The sequence below is a fragment of the Somniosus microcephalus genome, chromosome 27 (genome assembly GCF_052327205.1).
Source record: "Somniosus microcephalus isolate GS21.2 chromosome 27, FLI_Smic_1.0, whole genome shotgun sequence".
NCBI lineage: Eukaryota > Metazoa > Chordata > Chondrichthyes > Squaliformes > Somniosidae > Somniosus > Somniosus microcephalus.
This window is the reverse complement of record NC_141013.1, coordinates 20,061,158-20,083,341: the sequence shown is the minus strand read 5'-3', so window position 1 is coordinate 20,083,341 and position 22,184 is coordinate 20,061,158.

The following is a 22,184-nucleotide window of genomic DNA, read 5'->3' as shown; positions in this document are numbered from 1 at the left end:
TTTTGAGTTTCGTGCACCAGGACCCCCAGATCCCTTTGTACTTCAGTACTTTCCAGTTTCTTGCCATTAAGGCTATGGGGAAAGAGTAGGGAAGTGGGATTAATTGGATGGCTCTTTCAAAGAGCTGGCACAGGCACGATGAGCCGAATGGCCTCCTTCTATGATGTATGATTCTATGAAATGAGAAAGGATCCTTTTTTAAATCCTCCACAAATATCAGTGTTATTTTTGCAAGACCACAGTTGTCATTCTGAAATGATGAAATGGAATCACATTTTAAAGTAACCTGGACACTTGAAAGGCAATATGTGGCATCCAATGGGAAAATGAGCCAGAAATTTGGATTAAATATATAGAACAAACCACTGTGTTGAGTTAGAAGGAACTTGTCGAATCCTTCAAACCTGCAAAGACAATCTGAATTGTTGATAACCTGATCCTATGTCCCTGCCAATTGTACCTAGCTACAGGAAACTCTCTCCTAACCGGCAAAATTCAGGAGTAGGTTCAGGTAAGTTTTATTATATATTAGTGGCCGTGTAACCGGCATTCCTGGATCTGTGGCCGTGTAACCGGGGTTCCTGCACCTGTGGCTGTGCAACAGGGACTCCTGGATCTGTGGCCGTGTAACCGGGACTCCTGCACAAGTGCCGGGTAACCGGGGCTCCTGCACCTGTGGCCGTATACGGGGCTCTCGTACCTTGGTAAGTATACCTCTCTGTAATCCGGACTTTTTGATCAACCGGCACCACGCCGGTCCCGTCGGTGCCGGATAAAAAAAGAGTTTCCTGTACTAGCAGATGTCTAATAACCCATCAACTAGCGGGATCATTAGTTTTTCCTCCCTTCCTCTGGGAAGCACCACTTCCACTCAGCACCTCCCCACGTAACACATCTTAGATCAGGAACCCACAGCAATAGAATCACAGATTTACACCCACATCATTAGGTGTTAGTCATAGCTCAGTGGTAGCGTTCTCGCCTCTGGATCAGAAGGTCGTGGTTTCAAACCCCTCTCCATGAGACTTAAGCACATAATCTCGGCTGACCGTGATCTAGGCTGGAGGTGCTGTCCTTCGGATGAGATGCTAAACCTAGGCTCTGTCTGGCCTCTTAGGTGGATGCAAAAGATCCTATGGCATTATTGGAAGAGCAGAGGAGGTGTCCTGCCCAATATTTATCCCTCAACCAACATCACTAGAACAGATTATCTGGTCATTATCGCATTGCTATTTGTGGGACCTTGCTGTGCGCAAATTGGCTGCTGCGTTTCCTACATTACAACAGTGACTACACTCCAAAAAGTACTTCATTGGCTGTAAAGCACTTTGGAAGTCCCAAGGTCATGAAAAGCACTACATCTGTTATGTCTTCTAGCGCTCGTAGTGCTTTGTAAAGACGACTCTGGACTCAGTAGTTTGTAATTATAACTACTGTTTTATTTGTGTTGTAATGGCTGCCTGCCGCATGGTGCGGGGTGATATTTTCAAAGTGCTGTGCGGCGCCTGCGCACTACTTTCCCAGCATCGTAGTGCTGCTACACTTGATTTGAGTGTTAGTACACTTGTACAATGTAGTCCCAACATAACTATGTAACAACATCTTTCTTTTCACCCACATACTACCACTTCTTGAGGTAGTGTTTGGCACATTAATCGGTGGCACCATCAGGCTGCCTGGAGCTACAACATTTTCAATTATGAATCAAATTTGTAAGCATTTGCTATAGCGAAAAACTTGTTGCATTTTTGTAGGTAAAACTGTAGCGAATGTGAAGATGACTTGGTAAACAGCAATCTGAGATTAATACCCCATCTGTACTGCGCTGACAGTGTGAAGATCTATTCGAGTGATATCTCAGTTATATTGCTTGAACAACGTGACTCCAACGTGGACTTTATTCTGGAGGAAACTAGTCAGTGTAAATCGCCTCCCTTATAATGGCATAGTGCTGTACTGACCTATTTGTGGAATTCATACTACGTAGTACAATTCCAGTATTTGTGTGGGATTTGAAAGGATATGGTCTGGAGCAGAGAGTGGCTGTTGCTATTTGCCATTTGGAGTCACACTGGATAACAATCTAAGCACAACATAAGTTAATGCCTGAACCCTCACCCTTATCCACCATAGTTGAAAAAGATATAAGGGTGTAGCTATAACAGCTTATTTGGAAGATTTGCCAGTGCAATAATCGCTAGGAATTTCCTGTTGGCTCATTGAGGCAGGAGATTTCTGCGACAATGATTTCCTTCACAATTTGGTTAATTACATGGAGTACAGGAAATGCTTGCAACAGGAAATTTCTTCCCACAATTCCACCCCGACAAGGAAACAAATAGCAAGTACGGGCGCATGTGAGTCTTTAACCCTTGCCATCCTGAATACCTTTTCTACAACTGACATTTGCTTTCTGGATATATAGGAAATAATGGCCACCATTATGGTGAGGATGGAGCTTTCGAAGCCACCCATCACACTGCTGAGTCCTGTGGAAGTGTAGTGACCCAGGTAACTAATCAATAATGTAATCATCTCGTCATATCAGTATCAGTGAGGAGATTGCATTCACTGTTTGTGCTTGTTTTTGTTACCTTCCTTTTTCCTTACTGGTTATTGTAGGCTATCACTTTACTAGGTTTTGTAAAGAGAGATGCACCATGGCATGATTGCTGTTGCAACAATGTCATTACGTTACCGATTATTTAACAGTGCCTCTTAAACAGACGTAACCAGGCAACTCTTGCAATAGTTTGGCCTAGATGTTTTCCTCATGAAAAGTTCTTGGTTTAAAGCATTTCTCTTTCAGTTTAGACAGAGGAAAGAGCACTCCTCGAGTTGAAGTAATTAGCACCCTCTTGAACTGTGAACTTTCTCCGTGGCCAAAATGGCGATTGCAGTAAATGAATTTTCAGAGCAAGCTCTGCCAGGAATTAAGCTTGCACAAAAATTTACCAACAAAACAGTCAAACTTTGCTGAGATACAAATGGGAGAGTGATGAGATGGATGTTATTTTTAATTGGCGCTAATCCAGATCAAATGTGATCTATATACAATACAACTACTGCATTCCCTTTATTAATCCAATCCGTTACTTCTTCAAATAAAACTCCACTAAAATTTGTCAGGCGCATCTTGCCTGTGACAAATTTGTGCTGGCTGACCTTTATTAACCTATGCATTTCCAAATGCTTACTCATTTCAGCTTGAATTATGGATTCTACGAGTTTGTCGTGGCATTAGGAGGAATTAAAGCAGGCTCTCCTAAAGATACAGTCATACCCATTGACAGTTTCTGAGAAATATTAGGGGGAAGATAGTTGAACCAGAGTGTTTTGACTAGATTATCCCCAAAGAGAAGACCCTAAAACAAGTCAGCTTCTAATGTGTGTGTTAATGGGCAGAATTAAAGAGGAATGTGTCTGTAACGATAGATGGAAAAATAATGAGCAAGCACTTCATTTCCTCCTTGGGTTACTGATTGGGAAGGAAGTAGTGGTTGAACGGTGGTGGCAGAGTGGTTAGCACTGTTGCCTCACAGCACCAGGGACCCGGGTTCCAATCCGGCCTCGGGTGACTATCTGTGTGGAGTTTGCACATTCTCCTCGTGTTTGCGTGGGTTTTCTCCGGGTGTTCCGGTTTCCTCACACAGTCCAAAGATGTGCGGGTTAGGTTGATTGGCTATGATAAATTGACCCTTAGTGTTAGGGGGATTAAATATGTGGGGTTACGGGGATAGGGTGGGATATGTGTTGGTGTAGGGGTTACAGGGATCGGGTGGGATATGTGTCGGTGCAGGCTCGATGGGCCGAAATGGCCTCTAGCTGCACTGTGGGGTTTCTGTGATTCTGTGAGTGTACGGAGGATGGTTTTGAGTCTGAAGAGCATTTCATTACTAGGCGATAGAAAAGTGGAGTATGTACAGAGAAGCATGTGATCTGTGCAACAGTGACACCTGGAGGCGACGTGGCCCAGAGCGGCTACAGTCAATACAAGTCCATTGCTCAAGGTCATTGAGCTACAGCTTCCACAGAAAAATGGACAGAATTGCAGAGTGTGATCCCAAAACACCATTATAAAATCCCATGCAAGATAAACAGAATTTGATTTATAAACCAGTGAGCCAAATTATAAACAGGCAGAATGCAATCCCAGACAGCTGATAAAAATCCCATGTGACAAAAACCAAATTTGACTCGAGTCACTGTAAACAGCGACACTGTAAACAGCGACACTATTAATGCTGCACAGTCAGAGTAGCTGCAGCACTGGTTCCAGTCAGCCAGTACCACGTATATACTGTCTGGAACTGCTATTTTCCTGCCCAGGTGGTGGGGGAAGCTCAGTTTTTCTCCCAACAATTGAAATTTATATAGTTTCAGATCTATATGTAGAGTGGGGTTGCTCAGCCTGCACCTCCCACTTGAGTTCAGTGTGAGCCTGGACTCTCATTTTTAATGTTATATGAGAGCACCTCCGTCATAACATTTAAGAGTCAAAAGTAAGTTGTTTCCATTTGATTTAAACAAAACAATAAAAGCTACAAAGAAAAGGTTAGGGGCTGAGGTTACCTTTATGTGGTGCATTACCTTCATCTGCAGTGACTACACATAACATTCATTTTTATTAGCATTTTCTAACACTTTCAACAGAAAACATCTGCAATGCATCTGGTACGACATTCATTGTACAGGCATATCCATTATCAAAATGGGCTTATCACTTCATTCCTTATGCATTATTATGCATGGGACTTAGTGTGAGTTAGGACATAGGCAGCAGAGTTTAGATGAGCACAGAGTGGTCTGCACAGAGCGAGATTAAAACAGAGTGGACTTGAACAGTGTGTTTTATGTGGGAATTTGGAAAGAGTGGGAATTCGGAGAAAAGGGGGAAGGAGTTGTTGCTTTTTGCCTACACTACTAGTAGTGCTTTGTGTTATAGGTAGATATTTAATTTTGGCACCCATAACTTAATCTAGATCAAGTAAGTAGTCAAGAAACTGCACTGTAAACTAAGTTACCTATTTACAAATTTAATTCAATAAAACAAGGTCATATAGGGCTGGCAGTGCAGGTGGTGTGCCACAACTGCAGCATGTGGGAGTTTGTGGAGAGCATTGTGATCCCGGACAACCACGTTTGCAGTAAGTGCCTGCATCTTGAGGAACTTCAGCTCAGAGTTTGTGAGCTGGAGTCTGAGGTGCAGACATTGTGGGGCATCACGGATGAGAAGAGTTACCTGGACACTTTGATCCAGGAGGCAGTCACACCCCTTAGGTTAGGTAGTGGTACAGGTCTGGTTAGTGGTCAGGGAGAGGAGGGTGTGACTACAACTCAGGCAGGTAAGGGGACCCCAGGTGCAGTGCTGGAGGAGCCTCTGCCTTTGCCCTTGTCCAACAGGTATGAGGTTCTTGCTGCCTGTGTGGATGAGGGAAAAGCCTGCAGGACGGATGAGCAAGCTGACCATGGCACCACGGTGCAGGGGGCCATTCAAGTGGGGGGAGTGAAATGGAATGTAGTTGTGGTAGTAGAAGAGATAGGCAAGAAATAGTCAGGGGGATAGATATTGTTCTCTGCAGCCGCGGCCGAGAGTTCCGAAGGTCGTGTTGCCTGCCCGGTGCCAGGGTTAAAGACACCTCCTCGCGGCTGGAGGAGAACTTGGAGTGGGAGGGGGTGGATCCAGTTGTCGTGGTCCATGTAGGAATCAACGACATAGATAGAACTAGGAATGAGGGTCTGCTGAGGGAGTTTGAGGAACTAGGATCCAAATTAAAAAGCAGAACCTCAAAGGTAATAATCTCTGGATTGTTACCTGAGCCACGCGCAGATTGGCATAGAGACAAACAGATTAGAGGTTTAAATGCGTGGCTCAAAGAGTGGTGCGGAAGGAAGGGGTTTCAGTTCATGGGGCATGGGGCACTGGCACCAGTACTGGGGAAAGAGGGAGCTGTTCCATTGAGACGGGCTCCACTTAAACCAGGCTGGGACCAGTGTCCTGGCGAACCAAATAACTAGGGCAGTAGACAGGGCTTTAAAGTAATGAAGGGGGGATTGGGGGGGGGGGGGGGGATTCAGGAAAGAGTAAATTTAAAAGCAGCGAGAGAAACGTCAAGGCTCTAGAGCAGAGTTTTGGGTAAAAATAAGCAGAGTGGGTCAGCAAGGGACAGAGCGAGTAACAAAGGTAATAAGGCATCAGTGACTAAGGTGACATCAGGGAAAAATAGAAATAAGTCAAAGCTAAAGGCACTATATCTGAATTCGCAACAAAATAGGTGAATTAATAGTGCAGATAGAAATTAATAGGTTTGATCTAATAGCCATAACAGAGACATGGTTGTAATGTGGCCAAGGTTGGGAACTAAATATTCCAGGATACTTAACTTTTAGAAGAGATAGGCAAGATGGAAAAGGAGGAGGGGTAGCCCTGATAATAAAGGATGGGATAAAGACAGTAGAGAGAAAGGATCTTAGCTCTGAAAATCATGAGGTAGAATCAGTTTGGGTGGAGCTAAGAAACAGCAAGGGGCAGAAAACATTGGTGAGTTGTTTACAGGCCCCCAAACAGTAGTTGTAATGTAGGGCAGAGTATAAATCAGGAAATTAGAGGCACATATAACAAGGGTAATACAGTAATCATGGGGGACTTTAATGTACATATAGACTGGGCAAACCAAATTTCTTCTTCTTAGGCAGTCCCTCAGAACCGAGGATGACTTGCTTCCACATTAAAAATGAGTTCGCAGGTGACTGATTAGTCCAATGCGGGACCTACAGTCTCTGTCACAGGTGGGGCAGACGGTGGTTGAAGGGGCGGGTGGGTGGGGTGCTTGGGTTGACGTGCGCTCTTTGCGCTACCTGCACTTGGCTTCTGCTTGTGCCCGGCGAAGAGACTCGAGGTGTTCGGCGCCTTCCCGGATGCTTCTCCTCCACTTTGTGCGGTCTTGGATCAGGGATTCCCAGGTGTCGGTGGGGATGTTACACTTTCTCAAGGAGGCTTTGAGGGTGTCCTTGAAGCATTTCCTCTGCCCACCTGGGGCTCTCTTGCTGTGCCGGAGCTCCGAGTAGAGCGCTTGTTTTGGGAGTCTCGTATCGGGCATGTGGACAATGTGACCCATCCATCGGAGCTGATCGAGCGTGGTCAAAGCTTCGATGCTGGGGATGTTGGCCTGAGCGAGAACACTGATGTTGATGCGTCTATCCTGCCAATGGATTTGCAGGATCTTGCGGAGGCAGCATTGGTGGTACCTCTCCAGTGCTTTGAGGTGCCTGCTGTACATGGTCCATGAGGAACCAACTAGGGAACAGGCTATTTTAAATCTAGTATCTTGCAACGAGAAAGGGTAAATTACTAACCTTGTAGTAAAGATGCCTTTAGGGAAGAGTGACCATAATATCTGAAACTAGGGCCGTGGAGGCGGGATTGGAGGCGTGTGGGGGGTTAAAATCTCAAAATCAGGGGGTGCGAACCCATCCTGCCCCAACCCGCCTCCATGCCAGTTTGAAAGGAGGCGGGTACCCGACCCGCACTGGGACCTGCCTCCCCGAGGCGGGAAGGGGATTAGTACCAATTAACTGCTTGCGAACAGGTAGTTAACAGGCAGTTTTTAGCCTAATCCCTACTTTTATTGCTGAAGTGTGGGATTCCCAACGGCTCCAAACCACGCCAAGTTAGCGAGGTGGGCCGTCGGGCTGAAGGGTTCGAGATATCCGGTGTTCAGGTGAGTGATGGGTGCATGAGTTCAGAGGTAAGTGTGTTTGGTGTGTGTAAAGTGTTTAAAGAAGTTTTACTTACCTTTACAGCCTTCCTTCCTTCAAGCCTCAGGAGTCCCTCATCTCACTGGCACAGAAAGCAGAATGGCCGCTAGCTGTCAAAAGTTGCAGCATTCAGCTTTCTGTTCTGGAGAGATCTCTAAATCAGCCTGAGAGGAAGGAATTAACTTGGAATACAGATTGTCAGTGTTTGACAGCTTCAAAGAGCTGTCAAACGCTGATATTTCATCTGTCAAAAGCTTTTGACAGATGAAATATCAATCTGTGATGTCACCTGTTGCCGGGTGGCCCTTAATTGGCCTGCGGAGCCCGCTGGGCGGGCTCAACAAGGTCAATCAAGTCAAAATCGCGTGGGTTGGCCACAACTCGTTGGAGGTGGGACTACAACCCCAAAAGTTGTAGTCCCGCCTCCTAAATCAAAATCCAACCCATTGTCTTCGGTCTTCCCAATATTTAGTTGGAGGAAATTTCTGCTCATCCAGTGCTGGATGTCGGACAAACAGTCTGACAATTTAGAGACCGTGGTGGTGAGGTAGAACTGGGTGTCATCGGCGTACATGTGGAAAATGACGCTGTGTTTTCGGATGATGTCGCCAATGTGTAGATAGGCAAGTTGATTGCATAGATTCTCCTGTCCAGCATGTGCAATTGGGTTAAGTATGGTGCATGTGTGCTTTAAGCAAGGATTCAAGAGCATGTGAGGTACCATTTTCTAACTGGTTATAGAAATATTGTCGTTTGTATATATACACGTAGGGTTTAGGGTTTCAAAGAACATCACTAAGTAATTCAGAGGCGGTTCCATGATTTTGCAAGAACGTGTGCAGATAACATTATTGGCCTAAATTGAAAGTCGATGGTTACCTCATGGTGGTGATCGGTGTACACACACACACACACACACACACACACATCCATTCTTCTGTAATAAGTTGGAGGTCACATGTATATTTTAATAAATGGGTCTTTTCAATAAAATAGTTTCGTCAATAGAGTACTCAATTCAGTCTTTCCTTCCTCAAATCATCTGCTGGTGTTTAAAACCCAAAACGTGGTGCTGATGCGTCAGTGCTTCCTTATTTACGACGTCACATTTCCTGCACTTTTCAACCTTAGGTTCTGCATTTTGGTTTCTCAATTTTTAAAAAGAATCAACTGCCAATAGAATTAGATTTCCCTGGAAAAACTGGAAATTGTTAGATCCGTGATTCTTTAAATAGGATGTTTCCCCAAGAACTACACGGAGGCTGTAACTTAACAATCAACAGGTGTTTACTGGAGTAGGGTAGTCTCAAGACTGGGGTACAGAGGCAGGCTCAAGGCTTATATACAGGTGTGGTCACTGCCGGTACTACAGTATACAGGAGCTGTAAAAGTAGTTCTCTCTTAAAGGTACATACACTACAATTCCTCCCCTTTTAGATTAACAGTACCCATAACATTCAAATAACAATTAACACTTTAACATGCACATTAAACAGAAATAGTCCATTTATAAATTCAGTCTTTGGGGCGGCTTCCTGATCCTTTCTGGATAGCGCCTTTCCTGAGGTTCCTGTTCTTGGTGCGGAGGCGATTCTGGCCCCTTTCCATCGGTTCCCACTGCTACTGTTTCTGAGGTAGATGCTGCCGGTATGTCAGGTTCATTCCCAGGTACGCGACTCGTTCCTGTGACGCTAAGATCTGGTCGACGTGGCGTCTCACAATGTTCTCCCCGACATCCACTGTGCACATTAATGGCCCCTGCCATGTGCATATCGTTCCGGGTTGCCATTTCTCTGTTCGGTAATCACGGGCCAAGACTGGTTGTCCTACATTGAAGCTCCTTGTCGGCTTCTCATTGATGTGCTGGAATTGTTTATCCTCGGCATTTCTTCGCACATTTGGGCTAAGCAAGTCCAGACGAGATCTCAACCTTCGGTTAAAGAACATCATGGCCGGGGTCTGGTTGGTGATTGTATGTGTCGCATTTCTGTAGGCTAACAAGAAATTGTCCACCTTATGCTGCAGTGGAATGTCGTCATCGCACATGGCCCTTACTGCTTTTTTAAAGGTTTGTACAAACCTCTCAGCCAATCCATTGGTGGCTGGATGATACGGAGTGGAGGTGTAATGCCTTACCACATTCCTTTTCATAAATCTTTGAAACTCTTCGGACACAAACTGTGGTCCGTTATCAGAGCAAATCTGCTCTGGCAAGCCGTTCCTGGCAAAGATGGTCCGTAGGACTGCAATAGTTTTCTCCGTGGTGGTGGAGGACATTTGGGTCACCTCAGGCCATTTCGAGTGCGCATCCACAGCTATTAAAAACATTGAGTCCATGAATGGACCAGCAAAATCAATATGCACCCGTTGCCATGGAGAGGAGGGCCACTCCCAAGGGTGTAGAGGGGGATGTGGTGGTGCATTTTGGACCTTCTGGCATCCTGAGCAGCTCTTAGTTAGGTCCTCGATTTGTTGATCAATCCCCGGCCACCACACATAAGCCCTAGCAAGGCTTTTAATTTTCACCCCTCCCAGATGACCTTCGTGAAGCTCATTTAGCACTCTCTCCCTTAACTTGGGTGGAATTACCACTCGGGATCCACACATCACTGTCCCCTGGCATACTGACAGCTGTTCTCTTCTGGGTGAGAACGCAGGCAACAGTGAGTCGCCATGTGTTGGCCATCCCCTCACCGTCAAATCATATACACGAGACAGTGTCGGATCATTGCGGGTCTCCTTCTCTATATCTGCGTTAGTTACTGGCAATCGTTCAATTATTGACGAATAAAATATCTCGATAGGGTCCACTGCTGGTGCTTCCTCCACAGTAGGCAGTGGCAAGCGTGATAGCCCATCAGCATTTCCGTGCTGTTTCGTGCCTTTATATTCTATTTCATATTGGTTCGCCCTTAGCAAAAGGGACCATCTTTGTAACCGTTGTGCAGTCATCACCGGAATGCCCTTCTTTGGATTAAAGATGGAGACAAGTGATTGGTGGTCAGTCAGCAAGGTGAACTTCTGTCCATGCAGATAGTGGTTGAATTTTTTTACTCCCCATACTAGGCTGAGGGCCTCCCTGTCGATCTGGGCGTAGTTGCGCTCGGCTGAGGTTAGTGACCGAGATGCAAAGGCTACTGGCCTCTCCAACCCGTCCGGGAATTTGTGCGACAACACTGCTCCAATACCATAGGGTGATGCATCACATGCCAACCGGATTGGTAGTGCTGGGTTGAAATGGGCCAACACCTCTTTTGATGTGATCAAATCTTTGCACTTCTGGAAAGCTCGTTTACATTCGTCATTCCACTTCCATAGTACCCCCGTTTGCAGTAGGGTATTCAGTGGGTGTACTACTGTAGACAAATTTGGTAAGAACTTATGGTAGTAGTTCACCAACCCGAGGAATGACCTCAGTTGTGACACATTTTCCGGTGCTGGAGCCTTGACTACTGCCTCAATCTTTTCAGGAGACTTATGTAACCCCTCTTCATCAATAATGTGGTCACAATACGAGATCTGCTTCTGGAAAAACTCGCACTTGTGGCAATTAGCTCGTAGCCCATATTCCTTTAATCTAGCGAGCACTTTCTCCAGGTTGGTGAGGTGCTCACTGTCATTTTCGCCCGTGACCAGGATGTCGTCCAAATAACACTGGGTCCCTGGAATTCCTTGCAGGACTTGATCCATTGCCCTTTGCCAAATAGCTGGAGCCGATGCTACCCCGAACACCAGTCGGTTGTATTGATAGAGACCTTTATGAGTGTTGATCGTGAGGTATTGTTTTGAGGCTTCTTCTACCTCCATTTGCAAATACGCCTGGGCCAGATCAATTTTGGTGAAGCGTTTACCCCCAGATAGCGAGGCGAAAATATCCTCAATCCGTGGAAGCGGATATTGTACCGTGTGAAGGACTGGGTTCACTGTCACCTTGAAATCCCCACAGATGCGGACCTTCTTTGGTTCCCCAGGCGTATTACTCAACGACCTCTTCATTACAGGGACGATGGGTGTAGCCCACTCGCTCCAGTCTACTTTGGACAGTACTCCTGAACGTTCCAGCCCTTCCAGCTCTGCTTCAACGGCTGGTCGGATCGCATAAGGCACCGGTCTGGCCTTAAAAAACTTTGGACTTGCATTTTCCTCTATTTTAATCGTTGCTGTTATGCCTTTTAGTGTTCCAAGTCCCTCCTGGAACACTTCTTGTGCATCAGTTAGCATTTTTGACAGTCGTCCAGGTGTGGCGTCGTCATCCTTTTTGGCCTCAACCTTCAGTGCCTGTATGGAATGCCAATCTAATTGTATCTTCCGGATCCATTCACGTCCTAGTAGTGGTGGTCCTCCATCTGGCAATACATATAGGTCCATTTTAGGTATTTCCTGGCCTTTGTATATCACTTTCACCCTTATTTTTCCTTTGGGGTAGACTTTTTGCCCCGTGTACGTCTTCAAGACAATCTCTGTAGCTTCCAAGGGTATATGTGGAAATAGCCGCTTGTAGTCCCTTTGGTTTATGACTGTTAGGGCTGATCCAATGTCCAATTCCATTTTCACTTGGACTCCGTCTATCTTGAGTGTGACCCAGATAGTCTGGTGATCCTCCATTTTGGTTACCTTATGTAGTTTCAGACAACCCAGCTCCTTGCTTCCGGAGTCTGTATCACTTCCCTGTTCGTCTGAACTACTGTCCATCACCTTATGTACCTTTTTGTACTTCTCCTGTGGAGATTTCCTGCTGTTGGTTTTCTTCCCTGACCTGCAGACTCTTGCTATGTGTCCTGTTTTTCCACACTGTCTGCACACTTGGTCCTTGAACCAACAATCCTTCTGATCGTGTGTTGTTCTGCCGCAGCGATAACACTTCCCTGCTCCATATGACATTTCATTGGTGTCGTATTCTTGCGGTCTCCGTTGTATCTCTGCAGCGCCCCGTGCGGCTGCTTTGTGTGATACTGCTATGCTGAAAGCCTTGTCCAGCGTAAGATCCTTTTCTGATAGAAGCCGTTTCTGGGTTCCTTCACTTTGAAGCCCACACACAAACTTGTCCCTTAACGTATCTGATAGTCCCGCTCCAAACTGGCAGTGTTTCGATAACTTGCGCAGTTCCGTTAAGTACTCAGCATTACTTTTGTCTTTATGCTGGTTCCTTTTGTGGAACTTAAATCTTTCTGCTATCAGCAGCGGTGTGGGGCTTAAGTGGTCCTGTAGGATTTCTACTATGCTTTCGAAATTCTTCTCCACAAGCTTCTCTGGGGTTATCAGGTTTCGCAGTAAGCCATAAGTTTTTGCACCCATGGAATTTAACAAAACCAGTGCTTTCCTAGCATCTGGCACTTCATTCACCCTGCAGTACACCTCAATGCGTTCCACATAGGTCGCCCAATCTTCGACTTCATTGTCGAACGCCGTGATACTGCCACTCTTCGCCATCCCTGGGTGTAATTTAACTGTCTAAATGGCGTCTCCCGCGCTCTCCCTTCTTCTTCGCTGGAACAAAATGGCGTCTCCCGCGCTTTCCTTCCTTCCCGCGCTCGCCCTTCTTCTCCGCTGCGGCTTCTAAAAATGGCATCTCCCGCGCTCTCCCTTCTTCTCCCCGCGGACGCGGTTGAGCCCTTGAGCCCTGGCTGTGCTCTGCGCGTTCTCCTGTGCGCCTTTCCCGTTGCTGTCGCTCGGTCCTGAACCCGGCTGCGGCTTTACCCTCTCTCTCTCTCCGCTTGTTTTTTTTTTTCTCGACGCCGCTCGGTTTTTTAACCCCCGGCCGCGCCCTGTGCGCTTCACCCTCTCTCTTACCCCGTCGACACTGCTCGGCTTTTCTACGCCGTCGGTCGGCTCCCGCCGCCGCTGTCCGGGAAGGGTGTGCGCTGCACCTGTTGCTGGGTCGTCGTGGCTGGGGAACCAAGCCCGGCTCTCAACAGCCACTCCTGCAATGTTTACTTGTTGCCGGATGACTGGGTGGTTGCTCGTGGTCGACGCCCGTGCTTCTGGCCTCGACTTTCTTCCACCGTCCTCCCGGAGCGACTCCTTGACGGGAAATGCAGAGTTGCAGGCAGATTCGAATCAACCTCGTCGCCACTATTAGATCCGTGATTCTTTAACTAGGATGTTTCCCCAAGAACTACACGGAGGCTGTAACTTAACAATCAACAGGTGTTTACTGGAGTAGGGTAGTCTCAAGACTGGGGTACAGAGGCATGCTCAAGGCTTATATACAGGTGTGGTCACTGCGGGTACTACAGTATACAGGAGCTATAAAAGTAGTTCTCTCTTAAAGGTACATACACTACAGAAATAACCAACGACAATTCTCCCTCAGCTGGTCATAACCTTGATATAATAGGAATGCAAATTGCCAATGGTGTATTGTTAATACAAGTTGTGTTGTGAATCGTACCGTGGCTGCAGTGTGTACCATCTACAAGATGCACTGCAGCAACTCGCCAAAGCTTCTTCGGCAGCACCTCCCAAACTCGCGACCTCTTCCACCTAGAACGACAAGGGCAGCAGGCACATGGGAACACCAACACTTCCAATTTCCCCTCCAAGTCACACACCATCCTGACTTAGAAGTATATCGCCGTTCCTTCATTGTCGCTGGGTCAAAATCCTGGAACTCCCTCCCTAACAGCACTGTGGGAGTACCTTCACCACATGGACTGCAGCAGTTCAAGAAGGTGGCTCACCACCACCTTCTCGAGGGCAATTAGTGATGGGCAATAAATGCTGGCCTTGCCAGCGACATCCACATCCCATAAGCGAATAAAAAAAACTACAAAGCAGCATACATGTCATTGGCTAATAACTCAGCTGTCATAGTGCGGTAAACTATAAATACCAATAAACCTATACTTTTGCTGAAACGCAGGACCTCTTCCACTCTGGCAACCCCTCGGGTAAACTCAATGGTACATTATACTGACACAGTGCAGGCTCCACATATTGCCAGGGCAAAGCCACTTAGTGACTTGTCAGATAAAAATAACCGCATGCTGTTTGACATCTAGAAAGCTCTCACAGGGAAGAATTTGTAAAGTGGTTACACAACAGAAGTATCCACGTTTGTTCCAACATCCAGCACAGAGCACATGCAGCTTGCTGATATTTATCCCAATGTCTTTTTAAATAGGAGCGAATGAACTTAAAATGTCAAGGTCACAGATAACTGTGCAATGCAGTCACGAGTGTAATGAGTGTGAGAGTATCTGCCAATTTGACTTATCTTTGTACTTTAGTGGGTACAATGACACAGTCTGTTAGTGTACCGGCACACTACGCCATAAATTGGAAGAATGCAGGTCCTATGCTTTCCCGACTGATGCTTCCGCTGTGGTTTTATACAGTGAAATTGCACCATCAATAATCGATTCTATTGTCAATGTAAAATCTGTTAATTACTATCTAATTTTGAAAAAGTGACCGATTAAAAAACTTTGGAATAAATATCCTGAAACAACAATTTCCTTTTGCTCTTGCTGTCATAGAACTAGAAGCAAGAATTGTAGGCCCCTTACCACTCCTGGCATTCAATCTAAGTCAAGGAGCACACAAAAAGCATGATCTCAGGAAAGTATTAATGAAATAAAACTGGATGCAATGTTCTGTGACTGCCCGCCATATCATTGTCAAGTATTGCCACAAGTGATTATGCAGGTGCAGCAGGCGGTTAAGAAGGCAAATGGTATGTTGGCCTTCATAGCAAGAGGATTCGAGTACAGGAGCAAGGATATCTTGCTGCAGTTGTACAGGGCCTTGGTGAGACCACACCTTGAGTATTGTGTGCAGTTTTGGTCGCCTTATCTGAGGAAGGATGTTCTTGCCATGAAGGGAGTGCAGCGAAGATTCACCAGACTGATACCTGGGATGGCAGGAATGACGTATGAGGAGAGATTGGGTCGATTAGGCTTATATTCGCTAGAGTTTAGAAGAATGAGAGGGGATCGCATTGAAACTTATAAAATTCTAACAGGACTAGACAGACTAGATGCAGGAAGGATGTTCCCGATGGCGGGGGAGTCCAGAACCAGGGGTCACAGTCTAAGGATAAGAGGTAAGCCATTTAAGACTGAGATGAGGAGGAATTTCTTCACCCAGAGAGTGGTGAACCTGTGGAATTCTCTACCACAGAAGGCAGTTGAGGCCAATTCATTAAATATATTCAAGAAGGAGTGGGATATATTTCTTAAGGCTAAAGGGATCAAGGGATATGGGGAGAAGGCAGGGACAGGGTACTGAATTTGGGTGATCAGCCATGATCTCATTAAATGGCGGAACAGGCTCGAGGGGCTGAATGGCCTACTCCTGTTCCTATCTTCTATGTATCAGGGATTTTGAAACAAAGGAGTTAACTGCATCACCGAATCGAATTCAGGTCCAACCGTTGCTACCTGCAACTACATGGCACATTCTTGGTACTGTACTTTCGTTGAATTTTAATAAAAGATGTTTGAGCTGATTTTCAGATTTACTGTTATTGTAAATCTCTAAATATTGTTCTACAACTGCAGATTTTACTAATCATGCAAGTGTTCACATTTCAAGGCTTCTAATGTATTTTCTAAAAAGGTGAAGCACGCTACAGTAAAAGCTCAAATATCCGCACTCTGGATTATGAGAATTTTAGTGGAAGGGATTCCGATTGGGAGACCAGTAAGATGGCTGGGAGAATTAATGTAAAAAAAAAACACTTTCCATTTGAAATAAAACAGAAGTTAATTTAAAACATCTCGAGAGAAGATTTGGGGAGTCTGATTCATCTACCAATTTTCATATCCACCTGGCGGTCTTCTCCATTATGATGGCTAATTGAGGTTCCACTCTATTGCAAACATAACTCTCCATGTATCAGAGAATCTAACATGTTACTCTTACATTTGCTTTGGACATATTGCCAAAATGTTATAATGGATTTCCATTTATGTAACACCCAATGATTTGAACAGCCTGGACTACATTTAACCTCAACACTCACTGCAAACCTCAGACATTTCTAATTTATATTAAGGAAACCAATTTGCCTGAAGGATTGCTTGCATAAACAGAAAATGTTCCCTGATTTGTACTAGTCTCGAAAAGGCTACGGGTAATTTCACATTATAACTATAGCACGGGGTACAGCAGTTTCACCGCACCAACACTGCTGTTACATTGGAAATGCAGCCATTTAGGTAGGGCACAATAGAAAAGAAAGCAAGGAGAAAGAACTTGCATTTATATAGCACCTTTCACGACCTTAGGACATCTCAAAGCGCCTTACAGCAATGAAGTACTTTTTTTTTTGAAGTGCAGTCACTGTTGCAATGTAGGAAGCACAACAGCCAATTTGATCAAAGCAAGATCTCACAAATCTGTTTTAGGTATTGGTTGAGTGATAAATGTTGGCCAGGATACTGGGAGGACTCCCCTGCACGTCTTCTAATGGTGACGTGGGATCTTTTACGTACAACTGAAGAGGGTAGACGGGGCCTTGATTTAACGTTTCACCAGAAAGACGGCACCTTCAATAGTGCAGCACTCCCTTAGTGCCAGCCTAGATTATGTGCTCAAGTATCTGAAGTGGGGCTTGAATTCACAACCTGACTCAGAGGCGAGAGTGCTACCACTGAGCAAAGGAGTGGCTGCCTGGAGGATAAGAACATAATAGGAGCAGGAGCAGGCCATTCGGCCCTTCGAGCCTGCTCCGCCATTCAATGAGATCATGGCTGATCTTCTGCCTCAACTCCATTCACCGGCCCTATCGCCATATCCCTTGATGCCCTTACTAGTCAGAAATCTATCGACTTCTGTTTTGAGTATACCCAATGACTGAGCCTCCACAACCCTCTGGGGTAGAGAATTCCAAAGATTCACCACCCTCTGTGTGAAGAAATGTCTTCTCATCTCAGTTCTGAATGGCCTACCCTTTATCCTGAGGCTGTGGCCCCTGGTTCTAGACTCCCCAGCTAAGGGAAACATTCTCCCAGCATCCACCCTATCAAGCCCTGTAATAATTTTGTATGCTTCAATGAGATCCCCGCTCATTCTTCTGAATTCAAGAGAATACAGGCCTAGTTTACTCAATCTCATCTCATACGACAGTCCCGCCATCCCAGGAACCAGTCTGGTGAACCTTCGTTGCACTCCCTCTATGGCAAGTATATCCTTCCTTAGGTAAGGAGACCAAAATTGTACACAGTACTCCAGGTGTGGTCTCACCAGGGCCCTATATAATTGGAGTAATACTTCTTTACTCCCATACTCAAATCCTCTTGTAATGAAGGCCAGCATACTATTTGCCTTCCTAATGGCTTGCTGCACCTGCACATTCACTTTCAGTAACTCATGTACAAGGACACCCAGGTCCCTTTGAGCATCTGCATTCCCCAATCTTTCACCATTTAGGAAATGCTCTGCCTTTGTTTTTTCTACCGAAGTGGATAACTTCACATTTATCCACATTATAATCCATCTGCCATGTTCTCACCCACTCACTGAACCTGTCGAGATCCCCTTGAAGCCTCTTCACATCCTCTTCGCAACTGACACTGCCACCTAGCTTTGCGTCATCAGCAAATTTGGAAATGTTACATTTAGTCCCCTCATCCAAATCATTGATATAGGTTGTGAATAGCTGGGGCCCAAGCACTGATCCTTGCAGTACCCCACTAGTCACAGCCTGCCATCCTGAAAAAGACCTGTTTATCCCTACTCTTTGTTTTCTGTCTGTTAACCGATCCTCAATCCATGCTAATATTTTACCCCCAATTCCATGTGCCCTAATTTTGTTCACCAACCTCTTGTGTGGGACCTTATCGAAGGCCTACTGAAAATCCAAATACACCACATCTACCGGTTCCCCTTTGTCTACTCCACTAGTTACATCCTCAAAGAACTCCAATAGGTTTGTCAAACAGGGTTTCCCTTTCATAAATCCATGTTGACTCTGCCCAATCTTACTATTAGTTTCTAAGTGCCCAGTTATTGCATCCTTTATAATAGATTCCAGCATCTTCCCAACTACTGATGTGAGGCTAACAGGTCTGTAGTTCCCCGTTTTCTCTCTCCCTCCTTTCTTAAATAACTGGGTTACATTTGCTATCCTCCAATCTGCAGGAACTGTTCCAGAATCTACAGAATTTTGGAAGATGACAACCAATGCGTCCACTATCCCAATGGCCACCTCTTTCAAAACCCTAGGATGTAGGTCATCCGGTCCTTGAGATTTATCGACTTTTAGTCCCATTAATTTTGCTAGTACTGTTTTTTTGCTAATAATAATTTCTTTAAGTTCCGCATTCTGGCCACATCCTTGGTTTTTTCGTATTTCTGGGAGGTTTTTTGTGTCTTCCTCCGTGAAGACAGAAACAAAGTATTTATTTAATTTTTCTGCCATTTCCTCATTCCCCATTATAAGTTCTCCCGTCTGTGATTGTAAAGGACCTACATTTACCTTCGCCAGTCTTTTCCTTTTCACATACCTATAGAAGCTTTTACAATGTTTTTATATTTTTCGCAAGTTTGTGCTCATATTCCATTTTCCCTTTCTTTATCAATTTCTTGGTCCCCCTTTGCTGATTTCTAAAAAGATCCCAATCCTCAGGCTGACCGCTTTTTCTGGCAAATTTATAAACTTCCTCCTTTGACTTAATACTAGCTTTAATTTCTTTTGTTAGCCATCAAGACTCATTGAAAGGGGTAGTCTCATTCTGCCTTGCTTCAGGATCAGTTCAGGTCTTGATAACCGATTCACGTCACACAAGCTTAGCGTGGTGGGAAGTAAAAACTGCTTCACACTGATGCTAAATTTGTAGCGTGATCGCAGTAGCAATTACCTGTCTATGAATTCCTTGACATAGGCTGTTAAGGTGCAGACCCCCAAGCACTGACTGCTCATTCACAAACTTCAGATTTGTTGGCCATCTTCCTTTTACCACCTGCAGTGAAGGAATGCTGAGTACAGACATCCTGGCTTCCCAACGGTAACTTTAAATAGCATATTAAGAAGTGCAAGCAGCTGCCCTTGACATCAAGGCAGTATTCGACTGGGTGTCGCACCAAGGATTCTTAGTAAAACTGAGTTCAATGGGGGGGGGGGGGGGCGACGGGGAGGGGTCCAAGGGGAAACCCCTGCAGTAACTGAAAACATAAAGCAAACGCACAAAGCATTCATGCGCATAATCTGAGTTTTATAAAAAGCTAACATACAAATTGAGTAAAAGAACAAGGATGAGGGGTATAAAGTGGGAGATTATATAGATCACAAAATAAATCTCAAGTAGGCCATTTGACCCATCTTACTTCTTCCATTTAGAAAAATGTACAATCCCGTCTCAGCATTCAACTGTCTCTTAAATCATTCCAAAGCTTCTGTCTCTACTGCCTTACCTGGAAATCTATTCCAAGTTGGTCACTCAGTGTGAAGAATAATTTCCTGACATTAGTCCTAAATTTGTCTTTCACCGTTTCAACCTGGATCCCTTGTCCTGCTGTCATGTTTAAACAAAGTAGTGCTCCGAATTTACTTTTTCTATACTCTTTACTACCTTATATACTAGTGAGGTCCTCATTCAGCTGCCTCCTTTCACAGCTGAAGAACACTCGTTTCTCCAGTACGATAGCAAAATACTGCAGATGCTGGAAATCCGAAATAACAACAGAAAATGCTGGAAAAACTCAGCAGGCCAGGCAACATCCGTGGAGAGAGAAATAGTCAACGTTTCAGGTCGAAGACCTTTGTCAAGACTGAAAAAGCTCAGGAAATGAAACAGATTAAAAGGCCAGTTTGGGGACTGGGAGAGAACAAAAGAGAAGTGAAGAGACATTAAGAGGTATTCAAAACCAGACGAGATGGTGAGAGGACTAGTGGAGACAAAAGACGGCTCTAGATTAGGTGTGAAATGCGCTGGCAGAATGGGAGACAGCTGCCATGTGGGAGAGAAAAAAAGGGGGGGAAAGGGCAAAACAAAGGTGTGGATAAAAAATATAAGTAAAAATGTAATAGGGGCCAAGGTTATGATCTGAAATTGTTGAACTCGATATTGAGTCCAGAAGGCTGTAAAGTGCCTAATCGGAAGATGAGGTGCTGTTCCTCGAGCTTACGCTGAGCTTCTGTGGAACAATGCAAGAGCCCAAGGACGGTGAGGTCCGAGTGGGAATGGGGCGGTGAATTAAAATGACAGGCGAACGGAAGCTTGGGGTCGCCCTTACGGACTGAACGGAGGTGTTCCGCAAAGCAGTCACCCAATCTGCGTTTGGTCTCCCCAATAGATTCTCCAGTCTTGAATGTCTCCTTTGTGTCTCAATGGCAAGAAATGAACACAGTACTCAAAGGTGCAATCTGGCCAGAGCACTGTATCATATTAGCACAACATATGTCAACTTGGATTCTATTTGCTGTGCTGATTGCTGCTCCAGTGACTGGACATGTTGTGTGCCAAATCTAACACCTCATAGTCTCTTTCAGCTTCATCCTTACCTATTTTGACACCTTTCATAGAGAATGAGTTTTTCTTCCAACGTGTACTACCGTACACTTACCTTTATTGAACTGAAGAGAGGGCAGGTGGAGAAACTTATATTAAAAAAGGGAGAAAAAGAAATCAGACAAGAGCAGGAAAAAGTGCAAAAGTCATACAAGGGAATGAAAGAAAGGAGATTGAGTGTAAGACAAGAAGAGAGCACGAATTGAGAGAAGCAGAGAACGTTATAGGAAAAGAGAAATCTTTTTCCTCAGCAATTTCACGGGAGATCAACTGGTAATTTGAAAACACGAAGAACTGCCCCACCAAATATATACGTATATACAGGAAACTCTCGTTTAAACGGCACCTAAATATCCAGAATTCTCTATTAACCGGCAAAATTCTCACTCCGAAAACAACACCTCAATAACCGGCCATGTTGCCGAGTCCGAGTCTCCCGCGGTGGCCGAGTTAGTCAGTGGAGGCAGTTCTCCAAATTGCCACTACTCGGCTTCTTGGCGATGTCGGAGTCGGAACACCTCAATACCCCTGTAACAGGAGTCTGACTCTCCCGCGCGCGCTGCCAGTAGTCTCTTCTGATCTGCCATTTTACAGGGGTAGTGTGTGTCTCCCTCGCTGCTGGTAGTCATTGCATTGCATTACCCTAAACTGGCAGTACTGTACTTAATCAAGCATCTTCCACCATCCATTTAACACAACATTCTGTAGGTGAGTACCCAATTACTGTATACAGCACATTTCTTGATTTTTTTATTTTTCTTTGTTAAAAATAGCCTCGGTAGATAACCCTCTCCGTCATCCGGAAATTTTGATCAACCGGCAACACGCCGGTCCCGGATACCAAAGAGTTTCCTTATAACAGTTTCAGAGAAACACACATTGTGCATATATGTGCTCCATTCTAGACTGTTATATACAAAATAATGGAAAACAAGGTTGATCCATTATTTGATTTGTTTCACATTGGCAGCC